Source organism: Astatotilapia calliptera, chromosome 12 (genome assembly GCF_964374335.1).
Source record: "Astatotilapia calliptera chromosome 12, fAstCal68.1, whole genome shotgun sequence".
Taxonomy (NCBI): Eukaryota; Metazoa; Chordata; class Actinopteri; order Cichliformes; family Cichlidae; genus Astatotilapia; species Astatotilapia calliptera.
This window is the reverse complement of record NC_137433.1, coordinates 5,217,747-5,244,873: the sequence shown is the minus strand read 5'-3', so window position 1 is coordinate 5,244,873 and position 27,127 is coordinate 5,217,747. Positions and strand designations below refer to the sequence as shown.

The following is a 27,127-nucleotide window of genomic DNA, read 5'->3' as shown; positions in this document are numbered from 1 at the left end:
GCTAAGCCTAAGACAGGAGGGAACAGCTGTATTAGTCGCCCCCAGCCAAATGTAGGTAAATATTCACTCTCCTTTAGCTCCATTTTCGGTTTCTATAACCTCCTGAGGGAATTATCTTATTCTTCAGCTGTTAAATGCTTGGCTGTTCATTAGCTGTACACTTACTGCCTTTAACTGCAGTGCAGATAGCGTGCCATGGGTTTTTAGACCTGGAAACCAAACAGAGCTGCAGCTTATGGTTCTAATTCTCTCTGTGTTTGTCAGAGATTGTCATAGAAAAAATGTATTTATTTATTTTTGATCACAATATGGATGCAAGTGAAATAATCTGATTTGTCATCTTTCACATGGGATTAACATGATTAGAGTAATTTAGCCTTTTCTGTTTTCTGGCACCAAATGTGCCAACAATGAGCAAGTGACCATCAGAACTGGACCACAGAGGAATGGACGAAGGTAGCCTGGTCTGATGTATACCATGTAATCCTTTCATGGAAACAGTATTCCCAAGATGCTAACATCTTGATGCCAGATATCAAAGCACACCTGCTTTAATGGACTCGATGAATCAGAGGTGTTTTCGCAGCAAAGGGGGGACCAACACAATATCAGGCAGGCGATCATAATGTTATACCCGATCAGTGTATAACAATACAACTGGTTAGCTGGTGTTGTCTAAAGCCATATAGTGGACAGTGACCTTTTACAGTCTTCTTTTCTTTTGTATATTTCTGTAGCTTGAACCATCTTAAGGGAAATCTGACATTTGCCGAAATCTGATTACTTTCAAAAACCTCTCTTCTTCAGCCAACTTCAAGATGCACTTTGCCCTATATTTCTTCTGGGCTTTTTAACTTCTGTACTTCAGGTGTTAGTTCATCATAAATGCTCTTTGAATTCCCTTTTTGTTTGAAACAAATTTTCCTTTGTGGTCAATAGTTATAAAATACTTCTTGCACTGGCATTCTGTTTACAACTTTCACGTTGACAATTTAAATATACATGTAGAAATTTGACTACTGACCCCTGTGGACACTGTCGATTAATAACCTCAGCCAGTGACTGTGAAACATTGTCTACAGTTTTTGAGCAAATGTGGCAGTTTTTGATCAACAATAACAGCCTGAGGCCAGAGGAAATCTCAAGATGATGCAACCAAAGATAAAAAAAAGAATTATCAACTGGCCTGTATTGTGGATTACAGAAGTAAGAAAAGGGGACGGGAAATTCAAATTCTCCCATTCCCAGTTCCCAGGAAGTGAAGCGTGTGATGATGGAAATTAAACAAAGTGGTATAAATCAGTGGTTCCATAATTTCCTTAGGGATCAATAAAGTATTTTGATTCTTATTGATCAATTCCAAATAGTTTTTGCCACAGGGCTCTGCTGTTGTGTTATGCAACTGTTCAATAAAAGCTTCCCAAATTGTCTCTAATTACCTCTAACATCAGATTGCAAGGCACCTTGTGTTTCTTCCCCCAGCAGACAACAACAGCACACACAATATTCAAAATTATGTACAATGATTCATCAGAGGGATCTATTATCATACAGGCAGCAGAGCACAGAGTGCAAAGAACAGCAAACTTTGGCAAACTTACATATAGTTGCCTTTGTTTGTACTTGAGCCTTTGACTGCCTTACGGAATATAGGCTGCTGATAAAGTGCGTGCATCCATCCCCTTCTGTCTTGGGCCATCTGGATCCAGGCGATGCCATGGCAGTCATCCCGCCTTCATCTTCCCTTCAGGGCAGCACATTGCCACCAGCCAAATAAATTTTGGATGCGGCCAGTAAATCTGTCTGCTCTACCAGCCACTTTGGCAGGTCACCAAACTCATTCAGCGGTTCTTTTCTATTCTGAAAATCTAGTCAATTGGCAAAATACTGAAAGTTATGGGTAGATTTCGAAGGCTTAGTCAGTGTAGCCTCCTTACTTGATTGACTTGTGAGCTTCACGTCATACCAAGTTTCCCACCCATTGTTGCTTTGGTTGTGTTTGTCGGGGCATGAACTCCAATGGATTGCACATGCTCGCACGAGCATTAATCACGTATTCCTTCCTAAACGTTTGCTCATTTTCAGCCTGCGCTGGCTGCGATAATCACCTCCTCTGAATCATTTCTCCATCTTGGATAATTTCAACTCATTATTTCACCAGTTGTTCTCTGTGAGAGATGATTCAGCCTCTTTAGCACTTCCATGTTTGGCTTCCCATCACAGTGAGACTCAAAGTTGAATTTCCCTTGGTTTTATGGAAGGGAGAAAAGTCTGGCCAGGTTTCCTGCACATCACTCCAGTGTTCGTTGAGTCAGTAAAGACATACTTAGAAGGCAGTGCCAGGAAAAGCACTGATAGTTATGCATGGCCAACATGAAAAAAAAAAACACCCAAACAATCTGTTTCATCTCAGCACTTGTTGATGTTGCCTGCTGCAACAACTGCTGCAGGTGTGCATGTGCTAAACATGTCCATGTCCTTGCTTTGACAGATGCTGCTCTCCACTACATGCCACTAGCTCCGATCCTTGGAGAGCCTCCAGTGAAACAAACAACATTAATAGAGAATATAAAGCTACACAGGGTCCCCACACATTTGGAACATATGGGGCACACGGTGCATGCTCAGATTGGAAAAGGGGGATTCATCTATTTCAAATGGAAGGTTGGAACTGTGCAAGGAATACGTTCATTCCTAAACACTGGCTACATTGTGTTAGGAGACGGACATGTGAGTTACTGATGATCCGAGAGAGAGAAATAGAAGCAGAAAAAGCTGTACATACATAGAAGGACCATTGTAATGTAGGGGGTACTGGCTCATGTAACATTTCTTAAATTATTATTACAGGCACAGGTTTGAGCAGGAATAGTGTGGATATGTTCCTTACAGATTTCTAAAAAACTCAATTATCTCTTCAAACATGATGACTCTGAATCCAAAGGGAGATACTCTTTTTACTTCAGTTTCTTGCAGCACACTGTGCTGGAGACAAGCAAATGCAGGGTGCTTTGTGGTACTAGCTCACTGCGAGTGAATAAAGTCACTCAACATCCCCTCATCGCTCAGCATTAGAAAGTCAAATTGTATTTCTATATTTAGCTATCTGGCTCGCAAATGGGGTAGAAAATTATGGCATTTGACAACAGCTTGTTAAGAGAAATTGTAAAAGGAAATGCTTTTAGGTCTTGTGGACGGTTTAATAGTCTTGACTCTTCTGCCATGTGCTTGTCCGTGGTGAGAGAGAGATTGTAAAAGCAATTATAGAGAACCAATGTCGAGCTCAGGGAGAAATGATCGGTTCATGAATATCATAGTGCCGCCACTCCATATAACTGGCAGTAGGTGCATGGTAGTGTAAAATTTTAAAAGGGGCTGTCAAAGGGGTACACGAGTAGCAAAGAGCAAGACGTTAGCTCTCTTGTCACAAAAAGGCAGAATTGTATCAGTTTACAATGACACATCTGACTGTAGCAAACAAAACTACTGTGCAGTCTGAGCTAAAAGTTTACAAAACCAGATATTGGACTAATAAGAAAGTGCTAAGCCACACTAAGTCACCAGTGAAGGACCTCACACTTCTCCAGGTTTATCGAACCGGAACCTACCTACCTATGGGCTCAGGTTATCATAAGGTGAGGTAAAGAGTTGCTACACTTTTAAAGAACAAAATGAAATCCTGTGCAACTCTGTTACTGCTCACGATCCCGGATTGTGTGTACACCAACTTAAACAGAACATCATTTTCTGCAGATAAACTGCACCTCCCTTCCATGCGTCGCTGCTAAAAATAACTAATGATGCACACCTGCTTTCACAGTCACTGATTAGGCAAACGATCCGAACATCACAAAAACAGACATCCTCACAACAGGACAGCGTTTGGAAAGCACAAAAACAAGAAACAAAAAAAAAGAATCAAACTCCACTGGCACCACTGAAACAAGCTTGTGAGACATTATTATTCGTGCAACATCATAACAGAAAGTTGGCCGAAACTGGAGGGAAAAATCTCTCCATTCTGTATTTAGCAGAGCCACGCTCCAACCCACAGATGACAGGAAGCATTAGTAAACTGCACCAAGTGAAAATAAAATGTAAAAAAATAAAAATAAAATATATATATAAATACATAATGTATGGATGGAAAATGTTGAACATTCAGTGTGATCGTGAGGCTAGCTAAACATTTGTTTAAACTGAAAACTCAGAGGCCTAATGACCAAAATTTTGCATAATGTTATTTCTGTATGCAAATGAAAGACAAACACTGAAATGGCTTTTTGTCAGTGAGTCAACAAGAATTTATAAACTTTACAAATTCTTTTGTGATTACTGTGGTTAGCTGCTATCTTGTAATCCGGCTAACCAAAGTTGTTTGGCCCTCATGTGCACCCAGTAGTATAATTAACAGAATGAATAAATGATTTAACACAAAGTAAAATTTGTGGGAACATATTTCTTCTGATATTTAAAATTACAAGGAGACGGTTATTCTGCATTCTTTGTGAGACGTTTTGTCCCGCCCCTCCCTGAGCCTGGTTTTGCCGGAGATTTCTTCCTGTTAAAAGGGAGTTTTTCCTTCCCAATGTCGCCAAAGTGCTTGCTCATAGGTGAGTCATATAACTGTTGGGTTTTTCTCTGTATATATTGCTGTAGGGTCTACACTATAATATAAAGTACCTTGAGACGACTGATGTTGTGATTTGGCGCTGTATAAATAAAATCGAATCTAACTGAATTGAAGTGAACAACACTAGCTTGCGAACCAAGCACCATAATATGTGCGTGTGTAATATTTCTTAATGAATTAGCTGATGCTTGTAAACCATAAATACCCATAATAACCAAAGAAAATGGACAAGAGGGTGCAGTCTGGTAGTTTGTGGCACAGCTTCTATTGCATAAACTGAGCTTCAGGCACCAGATTTTCTTTGAAGAATCTGGTGCATTTGTGTGCTGGTTAACGTCACCTTTGCAATGTTAAAAGCAAGTTCAGTTGCTAGAGTGAAAAGCCGCATGTGCACCAGGTGGAATGTATGTGTTGGTGTGAAAGACAGAGAGAAATCATCCACCAACACCACCACTACTTAAGTGTGTAGTACTGTACTTTACAGAGGGAAGACAGGTTAATGAAAAACTATCGATTCTCTCTCCGAGTCCCAGGAGAAGAGCGAAAGCAACACTGATACTTCCGAACGTTGTTTTCACCTTCTTTTGACGTCCTGTCCGTTCAGTGGTCACACCGGTTTTAGAGGGGACAGGAGAACAGAGGCAGGAGGGTTATGTGAGAGCAGTGATGCCGTCAGTGGCGGTTAGTGGAGAATAAAGAGAAGACAATGAAGGTGAGGGGAAACAGAGGGAGGTGGTCAAAGCTGGCCCAGCTCCGCTTCCCTCATTCAGCCAAAGAGACGTGAAGCAGCCAAGTCAGAGAACATCAAAATCTTGTTTTACTTTTTTTTTTAATCAGAGCAACAATTAATGCTCCATAGTCTTCATTTCACGAAAAAGTGAAACCTACCAGTCTTTACATGTTAAATCCTGTTTGTAGGTCCTGATGGGTACTTTTTTGTATGTAAGACAATCTATACAGCTTTCTGTGGTGAAAGAAAGGGCTTGCTCAACAGAGAGAGAGAGAAATTGACTTAAATGTGGACATACTGCCCACTTTAATACAGACACAGGGACATGGTAATCCCCGTCCCTGTCCCTGCAGTCCCTGTCAGTCTCTTGCCGATTGGCTTCTGAGAATTTGTCCTCAAATCTGTGACATACTTTGATGAAGGCTGTCTCAGCTGTCGGTTGATGCGTCTAACAATCCAAATGATGGTCCTAGAAATCAGGTTTTACATATTCATTAAGTGCCACCAAGTCAACTTTCTAAGAAGACTGGCCCGGAGGGTGTAAGAAACAAGCTGAAAAGGATGACAGAGATCAATGGCAGTGTGACAGAGACTCTGCAGACCTCCACCTCCATGTGTGGTCTGTCTTAAGCCTGAGGTCTCACTGTGGGCCCATTCTAGGAATCAGTGAAGGGAGAAATTGTCGCCCGTCAGCAATCAAAGAAAATCAGCCCCTGCCAGGAAAAATTCATGGTGTTATGTTTTGATCCTCCCTCGTCGGTTGCTTGTGGGCGTTAAGCAATGAAACAGACAGGAGATGATAGTGATAAATTTAGGCATCTGTTAACAAGATGCACCTCAATAAGCACTTTGATCCACTAACTGCTGCAGTAAAGCTGCTTGGTGGAAAAACTATGCTTGTGACGGCCAGAACCTCAGATATCGGTGATTCGCTGGAAAATACAGACTGCACGTTGTTAGATAAACAGATCCATGTTTTCCATTCCTGCCTGTAGCCAAATTTGTAACGGTCCCTTTTCACATCATCAGGTGCACCATTCGTATGCAGAGTGCTCGTCATTGAATTGTTCTGTTGTTTCCACTCGATAGATTTATTCCTCAGGTCACTCCACTGTTGAGCCTGTTGCAATTGAAAAAAAGGGACTGGCCATCTCTTGGATTTATGTAAGCATCTTGCATGTATTTAACACAATTGCCTCATGTTTTAAAGTTAAATGTAACTATATAGTGTAAAAACTACATGATATGCAGAAAGGGTGTATTAAATTGTTCATATCATGTTCAGGTGAAGTAAGTTAATAAGATAGCAACGTTAAATCTCGTGAAACCACGCGTGATTTCATCTCGCGGGCTTTGGATCGTGGTTTAAAAAAGGCATCCACCTCAGTCAAGTCGAGCAGCCAACTCTACGTTTTTGGTATGTCTTGATTTTTTGAATTAATTTTTACCATATTTCAGCCAAATGTAGTTAAACGTCTAGAGTGTCGCCATGTAACATGCTAAAAAAGAGCCGTTAGCTTATTTGCTGTTTTATCTGTTGTCAAAGAATTGGCGCTTTTTCATTTGAATTTGTCTTTGGCACAAGAGCCGTAATATCACATTAAACCTAATTACGAGGCACTCATAACATAATTTGGTTTTCTGTGTGAATAGATTTGCCAACTGACTCTTCAGTTACATTGTGTATTTACTGCACCGTGGTGTTAGTGAGATTTTGGACATTGAACAGCTTTAGCTAATATCATCAGCGGCATTATGCTAGCTTACATCCCTACCCCTCCTGCCCTCACCTGCTGTCCTTTTCTTTTTGTTTTTGTTTTTTTTGCTGCACATTGAGAGACGACCTCTATTCTGCATTTCACCAGGAGTCAGCTGATGGATTGTGGGTTCAAGGTGTTATGGTAAGAAAGTATATTCTATTTTCGTTTCTGTAACTTAATTATAATAGGTTTTTTTATAATTATTAGGTGCATGCATACTCACCCTATTAATACAACTGAGAAATCCAAAATCTGCCATAGGTTTATCTTATACCTGTATGTATTGCCAGAAAGGTGATTACTGGACTCGCATTAATGCACACTTGAACTGAAATGAGGTTGTAACTTGTGGGTTGTTGGGTTGCAAATCAGAAACAAACATCTTTGGATTTTTTTAATCCCATAAGATCTGGAAACACAGTTTTTATTCAACAAAACATTACTGATTAACCAAGCACAGTGCCTGCTGTTATTTCAAAATAATTTTATGTCATTTCAGATGAAATGCAGCATTCCAGTGCATCCCAACCATGCATACAGTCAAGGTTTCTGACGGAGCTGAGTTTCTCTCTGGCAGTCTGCTGAAAGTGTTTGCAAAGTGATCGGGGGAACAGGGCACAAAGCTAATGGATGTAGCTGCCATTATGACAGTAAGAACTTTAAAATTCTTTAACTACAAAGTGTATATGTATTGCATTAGGTCAGTAAAAGATTTTTATGCTACATCCATTGAAACCGTCAACTATTACCTGTGAGTACTGATTCCACTAAAAGGATGCCATAATTTTCGTCATGCATTTACTGGCCCACTGAGAAAATTTATCTTTTTTAAAAAATAAATGTTCTGGAAACGATATATCCATAAAGTTGATGTCAAACAGGAACTTTTGATATTGCTTTGTAGATGCTGGTGTTGCATGTTGACTGGTTTAAAAAGTCAAGAGTTTTTGTCTGGGATCATTTTCTTCTGTGCTACTGAAAAGTTCACAAATCTCTGTTTTCTTTGTTATAATACTTTAGGATGACATTAATGCTCGGAGTCCCTCATCAAAGTGCTCCGCATCTGTGTGAAAGACAATTGCAACATCTTGGTGCAGGAGTTCATGGTGAGTGTTTTATGAGTAGATTGTGGCTTTGCAACATTTAAAAATGCATTTAGTTATCCACTTGATCCTCATTGGACTGGTTAGGACCAGTAGTCCTCTTTAATAACTTGAAGTTCACATGAGGCCTGGTAGTGAACTCGGCCGCCGGCCCTTGAGGCCCCACCCCCACCCCTGTATTAGGGGTCACATCAGTGTGAAAAAACTTTAAATTTGTCATTCTAGTGAACAAAGAAAAATCCCACCAATATTTACATTAGCTTTTGTTTGAAAAAAAAAAAAAAAGACCAACTGACCAACAGCTAACCAGGACTTGACTGAGGCCACTGCACAGATTGAGAAAACCACAATGAACATCTGTCTCCAGAGATGCGCCAGGCAATGACTTTTCTGATGTTGTTCTTCAAGATCTGGATAACGTGACCTTTGCAGTAGCCATGCTGTTTGGACCTTTTTTATTCCTTCAACATGAGTTACCCATCACAACTCTGCTACACTTTTGAGGTGATTCAATGGGTGGTAATGGAGTTGGATGCAACTCAGCTCTCAAGAAAAGCTCACAACTAAGACAAAACTGCTCCTGCAACGAAGCTCACTGTTATGCATGTGAGGTGACCAGCTCTAGGTGAGAGGACATTTAAATCTCACACTTGTTCTGCTGCATTTTTGAAGCTCAATTCCAGGAACGGGTCGCAGGGTTCATTTTTATATACTCTGCAACTGCCATGAGGACAAGCCGTTTTTTTTTGTTGTTTGTTTTTCCTTTTGCTCTGTACAAGTTCTGTTTGTCTGTTTGGCAGCATTATTAAATTTGTCTTTGTATTTTTTCTTTCTTTTACTAGTGAAGAGATGTAGCGTGAACAGTTATACAGTCTAAATATCCCATATGGGTCGTGTGAAATGGTATTTTCAATTTCATTCAGTTGAAGTAAAGAACGTTGAATATTTCTAAGTGTGCTGTTTTGAACCAAGATGTCACAGTATGATCAGTGCTGTAATTTTTGACAGTCACTGTATCAATGTTATTTTTGCGTCTCTTGAATAAAGGTTTTGACCTGCAAGTGCTAATTTCTTTAGTTATTGGGGTAAAATGGGAGGTGTTAATAGGAAGGTGTTTGCCAATTCAGTAACCTAATTTAATGTTAATGGAAACTAACATTACCTCAAATTGTTTAGTTATAATTGTTGTTTAACTGAATCTTGATGTCAGAGGCCTTAAATAGAATGTTTTGATTTGTTCTTTCCCAACATTTTTCAAAAGAAACAGTCTAATTTCTTTACTGTGATTGATTCCAGAGAACACGGAAGAACTGACATTATTTAACTGTTGATTTATATAGATTCAGTAGTGGAGTAATGTCAGTTTAATTCTTTACCTACTGTCAATGCAGTGAAATTAGACATTTTGTTTTGAAAGGTTACTGGTGGATGCCAGCAACCATCTTGGAAGAGAACAATACAATCTGTTATAAGGCCTCCATTTGAAAATTGTGTATTTGATACTAGAATATAATAGCAAAATGTAATTTGAAGATAACATGTAGTATTTAAGTGACCAAGTAGTATTGGGTAAAAGTTATTGAATCGTGTTGGGATAACGTGAGAAAATTGTGAAGGATTAAAATATTCCAAGAGCTCAAATTACTTCATCAAAACATGTTTAAGTCACATTTTATCAACACAAATTGCACAGGTTTATTGAACATGAATAAATTGTGTTAATTTAACTCAATTGTTTAAGTTGCTGCCGAAGCAAAACATCTGTGTGCAACAAATGTCCACCATTGAATTAAGTAAATCCAACAACATATTTTTTTCATTGTAGAGCTCATGGACCTAAGAGGAGGTCCCTACCTTTTCTCTACAGCTGTAAGAGGATGACAAAGTACTGCCAATTTAACACCCCACAAACACAAACACCGACTTACACATTTGTAAATGACTTGCATTATTTTGCTAATGTACCGACCTCATGTAAACCTTAAGTGACACTAATGATATCAGCTTAAAGATTTGACATTTCAGAAAGAGAGTGTATGTGCTTTGTTGGTAAAATTTAAAATGGATACTATTCTGATCTTTTATCTACAAGTTCAAACATAAAAAGGGGCAATAATTGTTCTGCATAACTGTAACTGACATATTAATATGCATATTGTTTAACTTTTGACACATTTGACCTTGATTGTTTTATATTCTGTTTTTTAAATGTCCTTCTCCTGTATTTATTATATTTATCAGTTCAATTTTATTTATATCAAATCACAACAACAGTCAGTTCCCCTACAATAATAAAGAGAAAACACCAACAAAAAGAAAAATCCTTATGAGCAAGCACTTGGCAGCAGAGTGAAGGAAAAACTCCTTTTTAACAGGAAGAAACCTCCAGTGGAAGCAGGCTCAGGGAGGGACAGTTATGGTGGAGAGAGGATAGAGACAAGACGAAAAACACACTGTGAGCCAGAGATTAATAATAATTCATGATCAAATGCAAACTGGTATATAAAGACAAAGAGTGAAAGGAGGTGAGTGAAGAAGAAGCACTCGGTGCACCATCTAGCAGCCTATGCCTATTGCAGCATGATTAAAGGAGGATTCAGGGACACCTGAGCCAGCCATAACTATATGCTTTATCAAACAGGAAAGTTTTAAGCCTAATCTTAAAAGAAGAGAGGTGTCAGTCTCCCAAATCCAAGCTGGGAGCTGGTTCCACAGGAGAGGGGCCTGAAAGCTGAGGGCTCTGCCTCCTTTTCTACTTTTAAGTACCCTAGAACCACAAGTAAGCCTGCAGTCTGACAGCGAAGTGCTCTATTGGAGGAGTATTGTATTTTATTTAGATTTTCACTTATGCATGTTTATTTCAGTCACTCTTTGTTGCAACTGTCTGGAAGCTTCGACTGTGGTCTTAAAAAAACGGAAGCTTTCTTCGCTTCTACCTTCTTCACAAATGTTCACCGCAGGAGATGAAACTACAGTGGAAAAGGGACTTGTGTCAGGGGATCTTATGCATGTTAGGTGAATGTGGTAACCTCTACACTATGATAAGGGCCTAACGTTTTGTAGGCAGTCAAACACCCTCCAAAATCTTCATTAACGTGCTGTGTTTTATCTATGCATCATCAGTTTTTTTGATAAATAATAATAATACAAAAAAGCAACTAGTTAATATACATGTAAATCAACAGACACATTAACCATTGACCCTCATGTCCTGCATGTAGACCCCCTTGCAGCTTTCCTGTTTGTCATCATACTAAGCTATGCACTTTGCCACTGTTGGCCTCACTATGCTGACAAGAATAGGCTCCCCTGATCCTGCCGTAGTTCTTCTGAACCTCAACTTTACACGTCCAAGAGGAGATGTGGTCAATCGTCCCTGACCCTCAAGAAATTGATTTCATGGAGTCCGGAGACTCTTCGAAGTTTAGGCTGTTTAACGGAAAAAAGGTTCATTGATTTATTAATAATGTATTAAAGCAAATCCACCTCTTTTATTAGAAAGGACACATTCACAAATGTAGCAGCTCGTAAACTAAGGAGCGATTTTCCAAAATAATAACCAAACCTTCATCTCAGTGTCTCTGAACAAGCACAATTTCTAGTTTACACTGCCTCTACAACTGGGCGAGTCCAGGCCCTCTTCCATATAAATCAATAGCAGCACTCAGACAGCCTGTGCCTGAAAATGATTCGCAAAGTTCAACAAACCTAATGTGGGGGAGCTTATTGACACTGTAAGCACCGCAAGCTTGCAAACAGTCCGAACATGGTGTTGACTAGACCACAGAACTATTACAAACCAGGACGCTTCATATGTGCATGAGCTGGTAGGGCTGCTCAATTAATCGAATTTTAATCACGATTACGATCTGGGCTTTCAACGATCATTAAAAATGACTGAGCCGATTATTAGCCCCTCCCTCATTTATCCGCGACACCTTAAAGGCCGGTCCGTGAAAATATTGTCGGGCATAAACCGGTCCGTGGCGCAAAAAAGGTTGGAGACCGCTGATTAAGAGGACCCGAGGGAAGCTCGGAAAGCTAAGCAGAAGTTATTTGGAGAGTGACTGCCGTTGGTTGAAAAGAGAGTTTAAAAAAAAAAAAACTTCAGTGGTGTTGCACACTATTTTATATTATTTTTTTAAAGTCATTGTTAACCCTTTAAAGCCGGTCAGAGCAGCACGCTCCGTTTTGCGTAACTATTTTTAAATCCCTGTAGAATCTGAACCGTGTAAGCTAGCGCAATAATTTGTTTTGCATATGAAACCGGAGGAGTTGTACTTACATCTGATGCCATCAGCTTGTCCTCGGTCATGGTTTCGTTCCACATATAGCTTTGCAAAAACTGCATAAAAAGCGCTTGCAGGAACAAAAACAATATTCCAGAAACACGCTTTGCCGTTCCTATCAGCTGTTCGTAACACTTCCCACAGTGAAATGATGCACATGCTGTTTTCTTTGCAAATTTGCATCATAGGATTGTTTTTTGTTTTTCCTGCAATATATAAAAATTGCTGTATCTCCAAAATAAAACTATGAAGACACTCAAAATAAATTTCCTGTGGTGGGAAACTATTTTTTGCAACTTTATTGTATTTAAAGTTTTGAGGGATAAGCCTCTTAAATTTCTCCAAGTAGAAATATATATAAACAAAACAAAAGCGATTTTCAATTTTTTTTGTAGTTTATTGCACTTTTTTGCAATTTATGTAATTACTATGGACTTAATGCATACATATTATTAAAATATGGGCTATAACAGTTGTATTGATGTATAGCAACTTGAAATGCTCCCACAAATGGCACTACAGCATGTAAAAAAAATAATATGAGCTCTGGTGGACTTGGTTCTATAGTAGGTCTTAAAGGGTTAAATAAATATCGTCAAATAATCGTGATCTCAATTTCAGTGAAAATAATCGTGATTATCATTTTTGCCATAATCGAGCAGCCCTATGAGCTGGTATACTGCTACCTGTAAACACGACTTTTTCTTTCACCAAGATAGTCTGCCATTTTCCAACCTTTTACACACAAATTTCAATTCTCACACTCTTATCATCTTACTTAACAGCTTGGGCCTACTTTAAAACAACAAACTGACAAGCCAAATTTAGGTTAACACAAATACACACTTACAACATCAGTTTTCCTTATTATGCAGATGCTTCTCACATCTATTAAAACTGCCACTATGTAAACAGTTTTATTTTCGTAAAAAACTGGTTCACAAGTTTGTGCATGAGAATGTCCTCGAGTAACACGACTGAGACGCTAATTACAGACTGGAAATGTTTTATCCACATATTCTGAAATACTACACTCTCATTTTATAAGATTATCAGTGTGTCTTTGCCTACAAACCACATTAAATATACAGTGTGCTTCAGACCTGTAGACTCTTTACCAGAGAACTGAACATTGTTATTCACCTCACTCAGTTCTACTGCCTTCCTGCTCTCAAGCTTCTGCAACAGGATCTTTATCTTATTTACAGTTAATTCAAAACTCAGACACAAGGGGTTTAACTGCCAAACAAAGCCCGGCTACGTTTTAAATATATTACAAAATCTTACCAATAACATTTTTAATTAGATCATCAGCCACTCCACTCTGACTTACTTTTAGGTTGAATGAAGAAGAATGAATATGGCACTTATTGTTTGCTCTTTTTATTGCATACCAGGTCAATACTATTCTGCTCGTCTTTCTGGACACTTAAGCATATATAAACAAGCTTTGCATGAATAATTCAGTAGCAGTAGTATCATCCTGGCCTGACTTAGAGCATGGGGTTTAATTGCTGACCTGTCAACAATAAAAGTCTGCTGGATATAGAAACGCACTGAATACTTGTAATGTTTTGCAATAACTCCAGCATGTAAAACCACTCTTACATTGACCAAAAAGCTTCTGTTTAATATTCATCAGGGTCTGTGCTATGCTATAACTGGTCTTATATGAATACAGCATACAGGATGTAGCCCTAAATGTCAGGATTAAATTACATGAGTGATCATAAAGTTAAAAGCTGCCCTCCTCAGACAAGCGGGGGTTACCATGTGGAGGCATTTGTATACTTCTTATGTATGATTACAAATATAGATTCTCTACATTCACACAGATTTTCTATATATACATATATTTGCATGGCAAAATGATCTCTTTATTATAGGCTGTATGTGGGAGGAGAAGCCTCCGGTCAGAGGTCTGTGCTGAGCTTCTTGTAGCTGCTGTCTAATCTACCATCACCTCCCTTAAACAGCATGTGCACAGCTTCACTCCAATGCTGCGTCCTTGAAAGTGCGACTCTTGTAGAATGGAAAGAAGATGGAAAAGAGGCAGAATGGAGCAGAGGAGGGACGAGCAGAGGAATTATTCAAATGACGGTTAGATTTGTAGCACCAAAAAGCTCCTCATTAGCATAACTTCAAAACCTCGCTGCTCCAGTCTTAATAATACATGCGTTTTGAGCCTCTTCGTGAATCACCTCACACTCTGTAATACTGCTGGTTTTCTATTTGTTATGAGGCAACGGGATGTGGATTGTGTGGAGGAGAAAGGCAGGGGGAAAAAAAAACAAAAAAAACAAAACACACTCTTCCTCTACCCTCGCCTCGTGCATTCAGACAGTGGGACATCTTAATCTTTGGTTTATTAAACATGGCCTTGCGTCTTATCAGAGAGACAGACCAGTCATACCAATTAACATTCCAGCACAGGGTTTCTGCAGCAGGAGAACAGGAGGCCAATCTCTCGTCCTTCCTCTCACACACAAATATAAACACACACTTACACAAACAGTATAGAACGAATGCTTGAACACATACAAAGATAAATTTAAATAAATTTAAAACCTACATAGAAATCACAGGGTTCAGCTCACAGAAGAGGGTGATACTTCAGTGTCAAGGCTACCATAACAAGGAACTATATAGCAGCGGGCTGTATCTGGAGATGATATGGGCAGAGTGAGGACAAAGATGTTTATTCTGGCCTGGAGTCACCGGGTCATCCCGTCCACAAAGTAACAGCAGAAAAGGGAAACACGTGGTGCTTAGGACTGCTAGTGATACAGAGACAAATAGTCTGAAGCTTTCAAGCAAATATATTAAATCTTAGTGCATCACAATTCACATCTAACATTAGCAAGACACATGAGTAACAAGTGATAGCTATGCTAACATCATGTCAATTAAGTTAATCATCTGTATATACAGTCAAGTGAAAAACACATGTAAAAGATCCAGTGACTTGTAGAAGCATGTTTAGTAGAAATAACTTGAACCGATCATTTTCTGCTTGATTTCTCTGTCATGCTGTTGGTGAAATTTTAGCCTCTATTTTTTACAACATTGCTTCATTTCATTGAGGTTTGTGGGCCTTCGTTTATGCACAACTCTCTTAAGGTCACGCCAGGTTGAGGTCTGGACTTTGACTCTGCCGATCCAACACCTCAGCCAATCCGTCTTTCTGCTGTAGATTTACTCCTGTGCTTGCAAGACCTAGCTGGTGGGCCAAACTTTAGCTGTTGGACAGATGGCCTCACATTTGACTTTAAGAATACAGAAGAGTTCATGGTTGATTAAATGTCTGTAAGATACCGAGGTTCTGCGGCTGCAAAACAAGCCCAAGTCATCATCCCTCCACCACTGTGATGTATGAGATTTTTGTGCTGATTTGCTGTGTTTGGTTTTCTCCAAATCTGAAACTGTACATCATGGCCAAACAACTCCAATCTGGTCCCCTCCAAAGGACACTGAAGTCTTGTGGTTTGTTCAACTTTGCAAACTTAAGCTTTGTTGCCGTGTCTTTTTAGAGACAACAGGTGTTCTCCTGGCAGGTCTTCCAAAAAAGCTATACTTGGTCAATCTTTTGTGCTTTCATGAATTTTAACACTGAAAATCTTATTGGAGGCCTGTAAAGACTGACATGTAGTTCTTTGTTTGGTTGGTTTTCTTTGCAGTTTCTTTGAGTATTGCACAGTTTGACTTTAAGATGAATTTGCTGGGACTTCCACTCGGAAGATTGTGGCATTGTGAATGCTCCAGACCACAAATTCCCAAACGTCTGCTTTTATAGAGGTGCACACACTTGCTGCTGATCAATTACTCATGTACATTTGATTATCGCCACCGTAGAGTACTACTCTCTTAATTTCTTTAATTGTCAGTAATTGTCCATATAATGGTCCATGATTCTACTTATTTACTGCTACGTTTCCTCAGACGACTATATCAGAATGACTTTGACAGTACGTCCACGTTGAAAGACATCCTTGCACAGATAAACAAAGCAGTGTTCATGGAGGACTGTGCCAGTGTGTAGGTCAGCCAGCAAGTTGTTCTCATTATAGCAACTCTTTATTAGGTTAAACTGAACCAGAATTATCTTAAAATCCCAAACCATGAGTTACATAGTGCATGATTGCAGTTATTGTATACTAACACACACTTATTTTCATTCATTTTCATCAGATTGGTTCAAGCATCTGATAAAAGTTTGCACATTCGATAATTTATATTTGCACCAAAACGACACCCTTAATAAATTAAATCATCATTTAAAAACTGCATTTTGCATTTATTGGGACTATTTTTGTCTAATTTGTTTGCTGATCTGAAAGATTTATGTGTGAGAAATGTGCAAAAAACGAAGAAATCAGTAAGGGGGTAAATATTTTTCTCATGGTGCCGTATCTCATGTAACTGACATTCTGAAGTGAGAATACGGTAACTTGACTTTTCCTCAGTGCAGCAGAATAACAACACAGCGAGCCTATTAATTCAGAGTCTCTCCTTTGGCACTTAAGAAGGAAAGGCTTTGGCCAATGTCCTCATATATCATTTTTTGTCATTTTTGTTGTAACAGGCAAAATGAAATTGCAGCATTAAAACAGAATTAAGGTCTCCGCAGGGCTGTAGCTATAATAGAGAATTCATATAAAGTGAAGGCAGTGCAGGCAAAAGAGGTCAAAGACTGAATAATGAATCTAATGAATGGCAAATTAAAACGAGGGTTTTTAAACACAATCCTTTGAAATTTAAGATGCTATTGGTGTTGATAATGGAAGTCCATTATCAACACTACCTAAACACAAACTACCTAAACACTATCTAAACTACCTTTTCTCTGCTGTCAAGAAGGAAATTTCTATGCAAAGCATAACAACGGACAATGTCACCAGATTCTTACCAAAGAGTACAGAATGTATTTAGCAGAGTGACTAGTAACACAACAGGACCTGAAAGCTTTGTATGCTGCCAGTTGGGCCCATTACTGAAACTCTAAACTACACTATATGTGATAATAAAGCACTAAGCTCCACACAAAGCTACTACCAAATCTTTCCCTGACTCTGTCAGTGTGTGAGGCCGTGAGTGTGCAGTACCCATCAGCGAGGCATGAAGGACAACCAGTCGTACACACCACACAGGAGATCCCCGGATTAGTCATGCTCGCCAGCTCTCTGCTGCTGCTACCCTCTAATGCATCAACGCCCCGCATCCAAATACAGTCTCAAAACATCACAGCAAGGGCAGCATCACAGTGCTTCTACAACAGCTCTGTCACAGCTTGCGCTCATAGCTAATTATTGTTGCAATAACAGCTATCAACATGTATAAAGCATGGAGTGCCTGACAGTGTGTGGAAAATGCTTCACGGGGACATGAACATGTATTTTCTTACTAATAGGCATTGCAGTTGAGTTAAGCATTGGAACATCACAATGATGCTGGTTGTTTACTCCACCTTTTTTAAAAGAAAAACTCTGTGAAGCCTTACACCTTTTAACAGTGCTAACTACTGCAAACTGGTTAGCACCGATGCCCCACAGAAAGAGGATTCTGGCTTCAAATCTCCTGGTCGGCTGTCCTTTCTGGGTGGAGTTTACAAGTTCTCTCTCTGCCTTAGGTTTCCTGCAGGAAATCTCACCTCAACCTGATGCTCGGCACAAATCTTGCATCTAATTTGTAATGTTAAATAATTTGGAACAAATTACTGTACAAATTATGGCCAAATACTTATATTGCCGGAAGGTGTGTAACGAAACTGTTGACTTATTTGTGCTCCACCATTGAGCAGCTCTGCCATTAATACAGTGTTAAGTGAAGCGTGTACTGTTGCCTGCACACAGTGACAGCAGCATGGTTAGTTAGATGAGGAATTGAATTTTAACCAGCTGGAGTCACACAAGAGGAATGCATCAAGACAGCCATAAAACTGCAATAACATGTAGTCAGTCTGCTATTGCTTTGCAATTGACTGCGGTCAAATTGGCAACTGCATGCAATTTGCCACTGCAGAATACAAGCAGCTGGCAACCACTTGAGTCGAGGCTCCTATTGCAAAGAGACGTGCCATAGGTGAGTTGCACTCATCAGTGCAGACTCAAATTGAACGCAGTACAGTAGAAATCTGCGTTTACACATTAGATGACAGTTTTTTGCAAAGGTCCGCCAATCACGCCACAGCCACTCCTCCAATCAGGAGGTTGGTGGATGCTGGTTCCCTGGTTTCTCCATGTGTCAAAGTATCCTTGGGCAAGATATTAAACCCCAATGCATCCATTGAAGTTCGAGTGTGTGTGAATGTTAATTGAAAGTGCTCAAGTATAGTTAAAAGCTGTGTGATTGGATGAATGAGACTTGTAGCAGAAAGCACTTTGAGTGCTCTAAATTGAGTAGAAGGGTGCTTTATAAGTACCAGTCCATTTACTATTCACCAATCTGTCTGAGAGTGACTGCAGGTCAGTCCGAGTTGGACCAGGAGACAGGTTGCCTCCCATTAGATGACCTGTGCAATCACCTTAAGATCAACTACTCGCAGTCAGTCTCTGATAGAAAAAAATAGTGCTATCACTGAGCAGTTACCAGTTTTTGCTAATCGCAAAGAGCTTGTGTTATTTTGACTATAGTGTGATGGAGCCATAATTCTCCATTTCAGATTTCGACATGGACTCCAGGAATCCTTCTCCTATGTTGTAGTCCTTTGAAGTATGCTTGAAGGGTACATTGGTAGTTTGTGCACTGTGAGATAAAGTTTCTGAAGAAGAATAAGACAGCTTCACTTACCATCTGAAGTGGAAATTTACTTTGCTGTGACACAAGCAAACACAAGCAGTCTCACAGAAAATGCCCAGTGGGCTTAAGGTGTTGAAAGGACATGCATGAATGCTAATATTAATATACATCACCAGCTTCTCTGTTTAATGCTAGGGAGCTGATCACTAGTGAATTTAAAACTGTTAAACAAACCTTTAAGAGATGTTATCTCTGTTACCAAAAGTTCAAGGATAAAACTACAGTAACATACCACAAAAGTACCATAGAATTAAAAGTAAAGGCTCATATTGTAAATGCACTGTCATTAGGGAGACATGTTCACTTCATGTACGCTCCCTGAAAACAAGTGGAGTGTGTTAGCATGCTAACAAATTACAATAAGGTGGTAAACATTTTGTTCTAGCATGCAGACATTATGGCATTTAATTCAGATAGGTAAAACCATGACTAGAGAAGAGATTTTAACACAGACGGGCTTTATTGTGACCTTTTTGCCAGCAGACTAAAGTTTTCCATAACAATATCACAGAGGAAACTAAAGACAGCAGCCCTCCTGGGGTGGCACTATAATTTGTGACCATTTAATAAAACACCCACAATTGTCACCCAAGAAGCAGCCCACTGGAGATAAGTGCATGTTCTCTCTGGACTGCTCTGGAAGATGTAATTATTAGCGAAAGTGCTATACAAACCGACTAAAATGGAGCAGTTGGTCCCAAGGTATTTCCACAGTGTTATTAATGTGCTGCAGTGACAGAATGGGAATATAATAAATAGCATCAGGTTGAATATGCAGTAGATACACAGAAATTTTGGCTCCAGCTAAACCCCACCACATTCATATTTTGGGATTCTGCAAATATGAGCTCTACACACCATCCATATCTTCAGCACCACACTAATTTTGTTCAAGTCAAACATACAATCGAAGAAGCCTGAAAAACCTCTTGTTTTTTTCACCGTCAAGTTCTCTGCTGCAGCTGAAATGTTGGAAATGGCATGTTATGAGTATGGTCAGCCTCATTACTGTGGTAAATGCAGACGCGAAGGCTTTATCATTACAACCTGTAATTTCCTAAAAAGATTGCACATTCAGCTGTGGACTCGAGTTGACTGCATGGCTGAAAACCCATTTCGCGCTCTGTCTCAACCAATTCATGGTGCCAGATCCAGTCATAAAAAGCTCTTCTCACTTGCCGTACATTAACTTATTAAAGTCATCTTTCGTCAGACCATTAATGTGCCTCCAGTGCATAAAATGATTAACAGTGGCTTCAGTCTAGTTCTGGCATTGAATGAATCAAAGTGTGCAATAAACATTATTTGAACACTTCCTGAAGCGGAGGGGAGAGGATGTCAAGAAATCATTTCAGTAACAACATGGCCTAAGTGTCACTTGGGCTAGCAGTTCTCTTGAGCAATTGTTCTGATTAATCATGTAAAAAAGAAATCTAATGTGAAAGAAGCACAAATAAACGTGAGAGTGGGTTTCATAAAAAGCACGATTACCTCTAATAAATACTCCTCTATCTCAATTCGTTGGAAAACTGACCATACTGGGAATACTGGCCTATGGGCCAGCAGTTGCTCTTCCTTCAGATAAAAACAAAACACCAGATTCTCAAAGGTGTCAGTGTGAAAGAGACAAAAAGATGGGGGGGGGGGGGAGAGAGAGACAGAAAGCTGTTGAGTTCAGGCTGTGGGCCTGTTGGTCCTTAGAGATGGGCTGTGTGACTGCTGGCTGATGCTGTCTTATTAAAAGTCCTCCTCTGCACATTCAACAGCACTGTCAAAAAAAGAATCTTCAAAACTTTGTTGAAACAGTTGCTGAATTGCAGGACAGAGCTGAGCCAACTTATAATGTCTGCCATAAGCATGGATTTTAAGCTCAATACTTAGCTCCGCCAGATACCACTAAAAGAGAAGGAACCCTTTGACTCTGCACTGATTGGACAGGTATTTGTGAGGCTTATTCTCTCTCCCAGCCACCTATTTTTAGTTACTATGCTGTACTAGTATACATAAAGCTAACCAAGCAGTATATAAGCAATTTAAATCATCTCCGGGGGCAACATAAACAATATACACATTAAGCCATAGTCACACAGGCCTAAAGACTCATCAGACACCATCTGGTATTCACAGGTTTAGTGGGAAAATTTGGAATTCCCAACTCATCGACCAGCAGTTGCTGACTGAAATTGGTCTCAAAAAGAAAAGCCACTCAGGGTTTAGTATCTTGGCCAAGGATACTTTGGAGACTGGAGATTGAACTACCAACCATCTGATTAGTAGATGACCTGCTCTTCCTAACGAGTGACAGCCACCCTCAAGACGAATGACTTTGTTTCTCAGCTGTTCTTAAATTTCTTTAGTTTGTGGCACGATGTGATGCTTTTTGGGATCGTTAAGCCTACGCCACCTCGTCAGACAAGTTCAATTTAAGTGATTCATTGATTCAACGGGTCTGACAGTAATCGGGTCCGGGTGTGGCTTGTCTCACTGAACTCGGATTTCCCCAAAAAATGTGATTATCAATTCTGTAGATTTGTGATTTAACAGGGGTTTCAACTGTTGCACTTTGTAGTAGAAACATTGACATGGTCATACATATTCAGGGATACAGTGATTTTGTTTTCAAAATTTTCAATTAATCCTGGAGTCCCACATATAGAAATAACTAAATTCCCAAAGCTCAAGATCCAATGAAGTTGCCTGTTTATTTGGCCCATAGTCAAACCTCTTCAAATATTTAGTTAGCAAGTATATGTTTCAAAGAAAATGAGAAACACCTGAGAAGGTGATAAATGACTAAAACACTCTAAACACTCTGAGAACGCAAAAGGTAACGGTGTTCGTATGGTATGCGCCGGATTGTGGATGAAATCCAGAAGAATGATGTTCCTGGTGGTAACACACATTCCAGCTGTGTATTCCAGCCTTAACCCTAACCTTAATCCTAACCCTAACCACAACCTTAATCACGCTAGATAGTGTTTTCCAAAGCAATTCATGATGAGAACGTAAAATAAATGTACATGTGTAGATTGAGTCCAAACGGTTCTCATGTTTCCTCCTTTTTCCGAACGCGTAACATAGAAACGTGTTGGGTTACCAACGATTGGTCACATAGCTTAATATGTTACGCTTTGGGAGTGTGTAAAACTTTGATGAAGAGGCAGTGCTACATGAAACAGTAGCATCTACCTGCTTGTGATACAACAACATTTATATAGTTGCAGAGACTCTACAAACCGCAAATGAAAATGCTCTTCAGCACTCTTCACCACAAATTCAAAAAATTCCACATTATGCGATTACCATTACAGTATTAACATTACCGCATTATCATTACATTATTATAGTCCCACTTTTCTGCCATACACCAAAGTTTAAATCACAGAGCTCAGGTCTGGACAAGTCAATTAGTCCACACAAGCCATACACGAACAGTGACAGGGTACCGTAATTGGCCCCGTGCCAGCAGATTAATATGTGGTCCTTTACTACTAAAATGGTCTTTCTTAGTGAAGCTCCAGAGAATTAATTAAACCGATGCCATTTTGAGGAGCCAAGGACTTCAGGATAAAATGACCTTGATATGAAAATGGGTCTTACAGACAGATAACTACACTGACCTTATGTCAGTCCACTTAACCTTCTCAGCCCTGCATTTATTCTGCACGTTTTACATGGTGAACCTGTTGTACGCTGACATCCTCTGCAGGTATGGCAAGGGCTGAGGTGGACATTATTTATAACTGAAGACCAAATGCTTTAGTTTTACTGAGAAAGGTCACACTGAACTTGTTATTTACAAAGAAAAATCTCACTGCATCAGTTTTTGTCCCGCGGTCCATAAACACAAATGAGAAGTTTCGTGTCGGCTGCCAGTAACAAACAAGAATAAGAGATTAAACGGCACAAGGTGCACTTGATTATTTTAGTTGCTATGCAACTATAAAAAAGAAGTGCATGAACTGCAGGGTGCTTAATGAGCAACTGAGTGTGTGTCCCTGATTTCACCTCTTTTGAAACCAATCTGCGATAAACAGTGGGTCCACAGATGGTCACTTATTACCACCTGCATGAATAATAAAGGAAAAGGTTTTTAGCACTTAAAGAGAGGGACAAAAATGAAACATTAAATCAAAAAAATAAACACGTCGCCCGTCTGCAGGAATTCTAAAAAGATATGATACTGAGGTATCATTGAGTGGTTCTCTCCCAGCAGTCTGTTCCTGCCTCTCAGGGGAATAGTAGAAAAGGTACCAATTGAGGCAGAACCATAGCCCCAGGGGGCAGTGGAGGTGGCTTAAAATCCCCTGCCAGTGCTTTCAATACCGGATGCCGGAGCCTGGTTGACTTTACGATTTTGCGTAATTTTGTTTTTGGCTAGTCTTTATATCTTCTTCTTGTCAGGTCTTAAAGCTGGTCTCTCATCTGAAGCCAGGATAAAACTCCTAGTTGAGGTGGGCAAACACAGCTCCGGTGATGTACTGCTCCCCCAAGAACAGCCAGTGCAATAGCTCAATCCCATTAAAAAAGAAGTACAAGATCAAGACAGAAACAAAACATGACCTGGACTTGGGATATACTTTGTATTCATTCACACTACACAAATGCCCCGTTTCAGCTGCCAGAAGCAAGATTAACCACAGTATCAAAATGGAACAACAGACGGTTGCTACTCAGTGTTCGAGTAAATCAGCGACTAAACAGAGTCCTCTTTTCAGAGTTAGCAAAGAAAGTCTGACCAATGTTTTTCTCTTCACTTCTTTTTTTTGGGGGGAAGGGGATCTTAACTTCCACAAATAGGTTCAACTTCAGTTTACAGCTCCTAGGAAACCAACACCAAGGCCTTAATTATTTGTCAACTGCCAACAAGGCATTACTGTATCTATCTGAAACAAGAACATCAGTACGTTAGAATACTCAAAAAAGGCTGTCAAATGGAGTACTTGTAGCATTTTCCTAGGATGAATTCAAGAAAGCCAACTAAGATATATGTAAGAGGAGAAATTTTGTCTGTTCCTGTATAAAAGTGCAGCCCTACAGACCTGGCAGACAAAAGAAGTGTCAACAACTTGGATGACCCAAACGTTAAATTAGCTACATAAACTGCTTCTTTGATTCTGCAGATGCACTTTAACACTGTCTCATAACGTGTGCTGCACCTGTTGAAACCTCTGACAACAACATATATTACAACTGGATTGCCAATAGCATGAACTCACCTTTGGCTGTGGCGATAGACCCATACAAATATCAGAGCAGGCTGACATTTATCAGAGCAGAGTCACAACTCTTGGGCTGCTGTACCTGAAAAACAGATTAAAAACATTTCAGAATTGTTTGAGGACTAGACAAAGAGGATGAATTTACAAGAATAAATCCAAAAATATGGTTTCACCTAAATGGGGACAGATAGCATCTATATATAAACCCATAAAGAGCATGGGTATGTTTCCAAGCAAAGACTTCTTCTTAATATCTTAGTTATTGTGGTTGGTAAGCCACAGTTACTGCAGAGAATATTTCATGACTTAAATTACTGCAAGAACTAGAACAAGGAACTTCTGTACAGTCAAGAAAAGGGATATCTATCATTCTATCATCTATCATATAGAGATTGTACAGTCATGTGTAAAACAAAGTCCTCACATGACTCTATGCAGTCAAAGGCAGATGGTAAACTCTACAAAGGCAGACGTTTTGAACGTTTGTAGTCTGGATCATTTAGGCGAGTGTTAACACCAAGCCAAAGACAGATGATCATCAGCAATGATCTGAGAGAAGCAATTATTGCTGTCCATCAATCTAGAAAGTGATATGACGCCACCTCCAAACATTTTGAAGTCCATCACTCTATAGCAAGAAATTTATTCACAGGTGCAAAACATTCTAATCTCCCAGGAGTGAAATTCCCAGCTAATTCAGCCCCAGAAAAACAAAAAACCGAATCTCAGACTCTACAAGCATTAGGTAAAAGTTGTGCATAATGGTACAATTAGAAAAAGACAGAACAAATATGGCTGGTTTGGAAGAGTTGCCAAGAGAGAACATATTCTCTTTAAAGCAAACATGGCAGCACAGCTTAATTTTGTAATGCTGCACCTAAACAAATCATCCAACTTCTGGAACACAGTCCGTTGGACAGACAAGACCAAAGCAGAGATTTGCTTGCCCAAAACTGGGTCTTACAACAGGACAATGATGCATAAATGAATAACCACAAACCTCAATGAAGTGAGTCGGTGCTGTAAAGAAGAGTGAGCTAAAGTTCATTCACAATGATTTAATCAAGGCTGATAAAGTCATACTACTTCAAGTTATTGTTTCTAAAGGTAGAACCGGAAAACTGAATCATGGATTGCACTTAGTTTTTCCTGTGAGCTTTCTTTTTCCCATGGCAGTATTGGTCACCTCAGATTGGACCTTCACAGATATCTCTATCTGCATTTCCATAGTTGCATCAGAAGAACATTGGCTGATATAATGATATGAGAACGACATGTCATGGCATTTGGTTGGGCTCCACTCAGAGATCAATGTGCAACTGTAGCTCTCTGTGCATTTTTATCAACCGAGTCATAATAAGGTTTTTGCCTTATGCATCAAAAGGGTGAAATACTGCTCACTTGCATTTTTCATTTACATGCAGTCCTGAATGTAGCCTGACACATAATCATTTTTTGTATGTACCTCCCAATGCTGCAATATTTCATTTCAAAGTGACACCCCACCCAAATCTCACATCTGTTGGCTCATATCCATAAGCTGCTGATTAAAGTCCTTCTAGTCAGTTTCCCTGGTCAGATATGCAACAGTAATAATATCAACATGTCTCCTAGTGGTGCAAAGAAAAGAGACAGAATGTCAGTGTTGATCTGCAGGTATCAGATTTAAAATATTCAATCAATAATGCCTGCCACTCTCCCACTAGTCTCAACAGGAAGGCTGCTGAAGCACCTTTGTGTTAGAAGCACACAGTGGGTATAAGAGGGAGACAGACAGCGGCATGGAGTGGTGAGGCTCATGTCTGTTTGGTCAGAGGGGTCAGACCGTGACAAGATGCTGACACAGAGGAGGATGCAGCTGGGAACCTGGCATACCTCTCCATCCTTCCCCTTCTAGTCTCCTCTCACTCTAAGCTCTTTAATTTGCTCAGCCTTCCACTTCTGTGCAGATTACTGGAATGTTACAGTAAATTAGCCAGCGTGCTTCTGCTCTTCTCATTTAGATCCTGTCTTTGAACTTCTACAAAGTCATAATAAACAATCCTACATTTTTTTTGGTGCACTGCAGAAAAACAGAGGCACATCCAACATTAAACATTTTCAGCAAATAGCACAAACCTGTCTTGTTGAGACTGTGACGACATTTACAATTCCTGGGAGGGCTGCAAAGGAGAACTGACAGGAGCGCTTGCAAGCGGCGGCCTCATTCACTGGTACTGCTCGTTCTGCAGGATCTTTTATGTGACACCATTACAGCTGGAGATTTTTTTTTCTTTATTTTGTTTTGGGTTTTTTTTTTAAACAAAGGGGATGATTCACTACTTTATGAAAAGAACAAAAAAAATGTTCAACAGAGCAGGAAAATAAAGACTTAAACTTCCTTTTCAAAAGCCCCGAGGGGCAGATTAGCTAGAAACAACGGCATCACGGAAAATGGATCCAACAATCAGCAGCCGCACTGGGCTGAGTCATAATTTATTACTCGTGCACGCTGCACGGTAGCGTCTGTTAGTGTGAGTCTCAACACTGGGCATCACACTCAAAATAGATTCAAGAAACTGGAGCTGGGAGACTGATCACATTACAGCATTGTTG

General features: G+C 39.7%; 1 protein-coding gene and 1 long non-coding RNA gene across 12 annotated transcripts in view; one reads left to right on the top strand and one right to left on the bottom strand.

The window, feature by feature from the left end:
- The window catches only part of arvcfb (ARVCF delta catenin family member b), a 271,659-nt gene that overhangs the window by 188,178 nt on the left and 56,354 nt on the right, over positions 1-27,127 (bottom strand). For all 10 annotated transcript variants that reach the window (XM_080308753.1, XM_026186589.2, XM_026186581.2 and 7 more), the window contains one exon: positions 24,530-24,614. The gene's annotated coding sequence lies outside the window, so the exon portion shown is untranslated. The remainder of the gene's footprint in view (positions 1-24,529; positions 24,615-27,127) is intronic.
- On the top strand, positions 6,483-9,287 carry LOC145432155 (uncharacterized). 2 transcript variants are annotated; one of them, XR_013912435.1, is made up of 4 exons: positions 6,483-7,264; positions 7,623-7,773; positions 8,144-8,229; positions 8,537-9,287. It is a non-coding gene; the product is annotated as an uncharacterized LOC145432155 (long non-coding RNA). The 2 variants fall into 2 exon arrangements; XR_013912434.1 differs by having other exon boundaries at positions 6,488-7,773.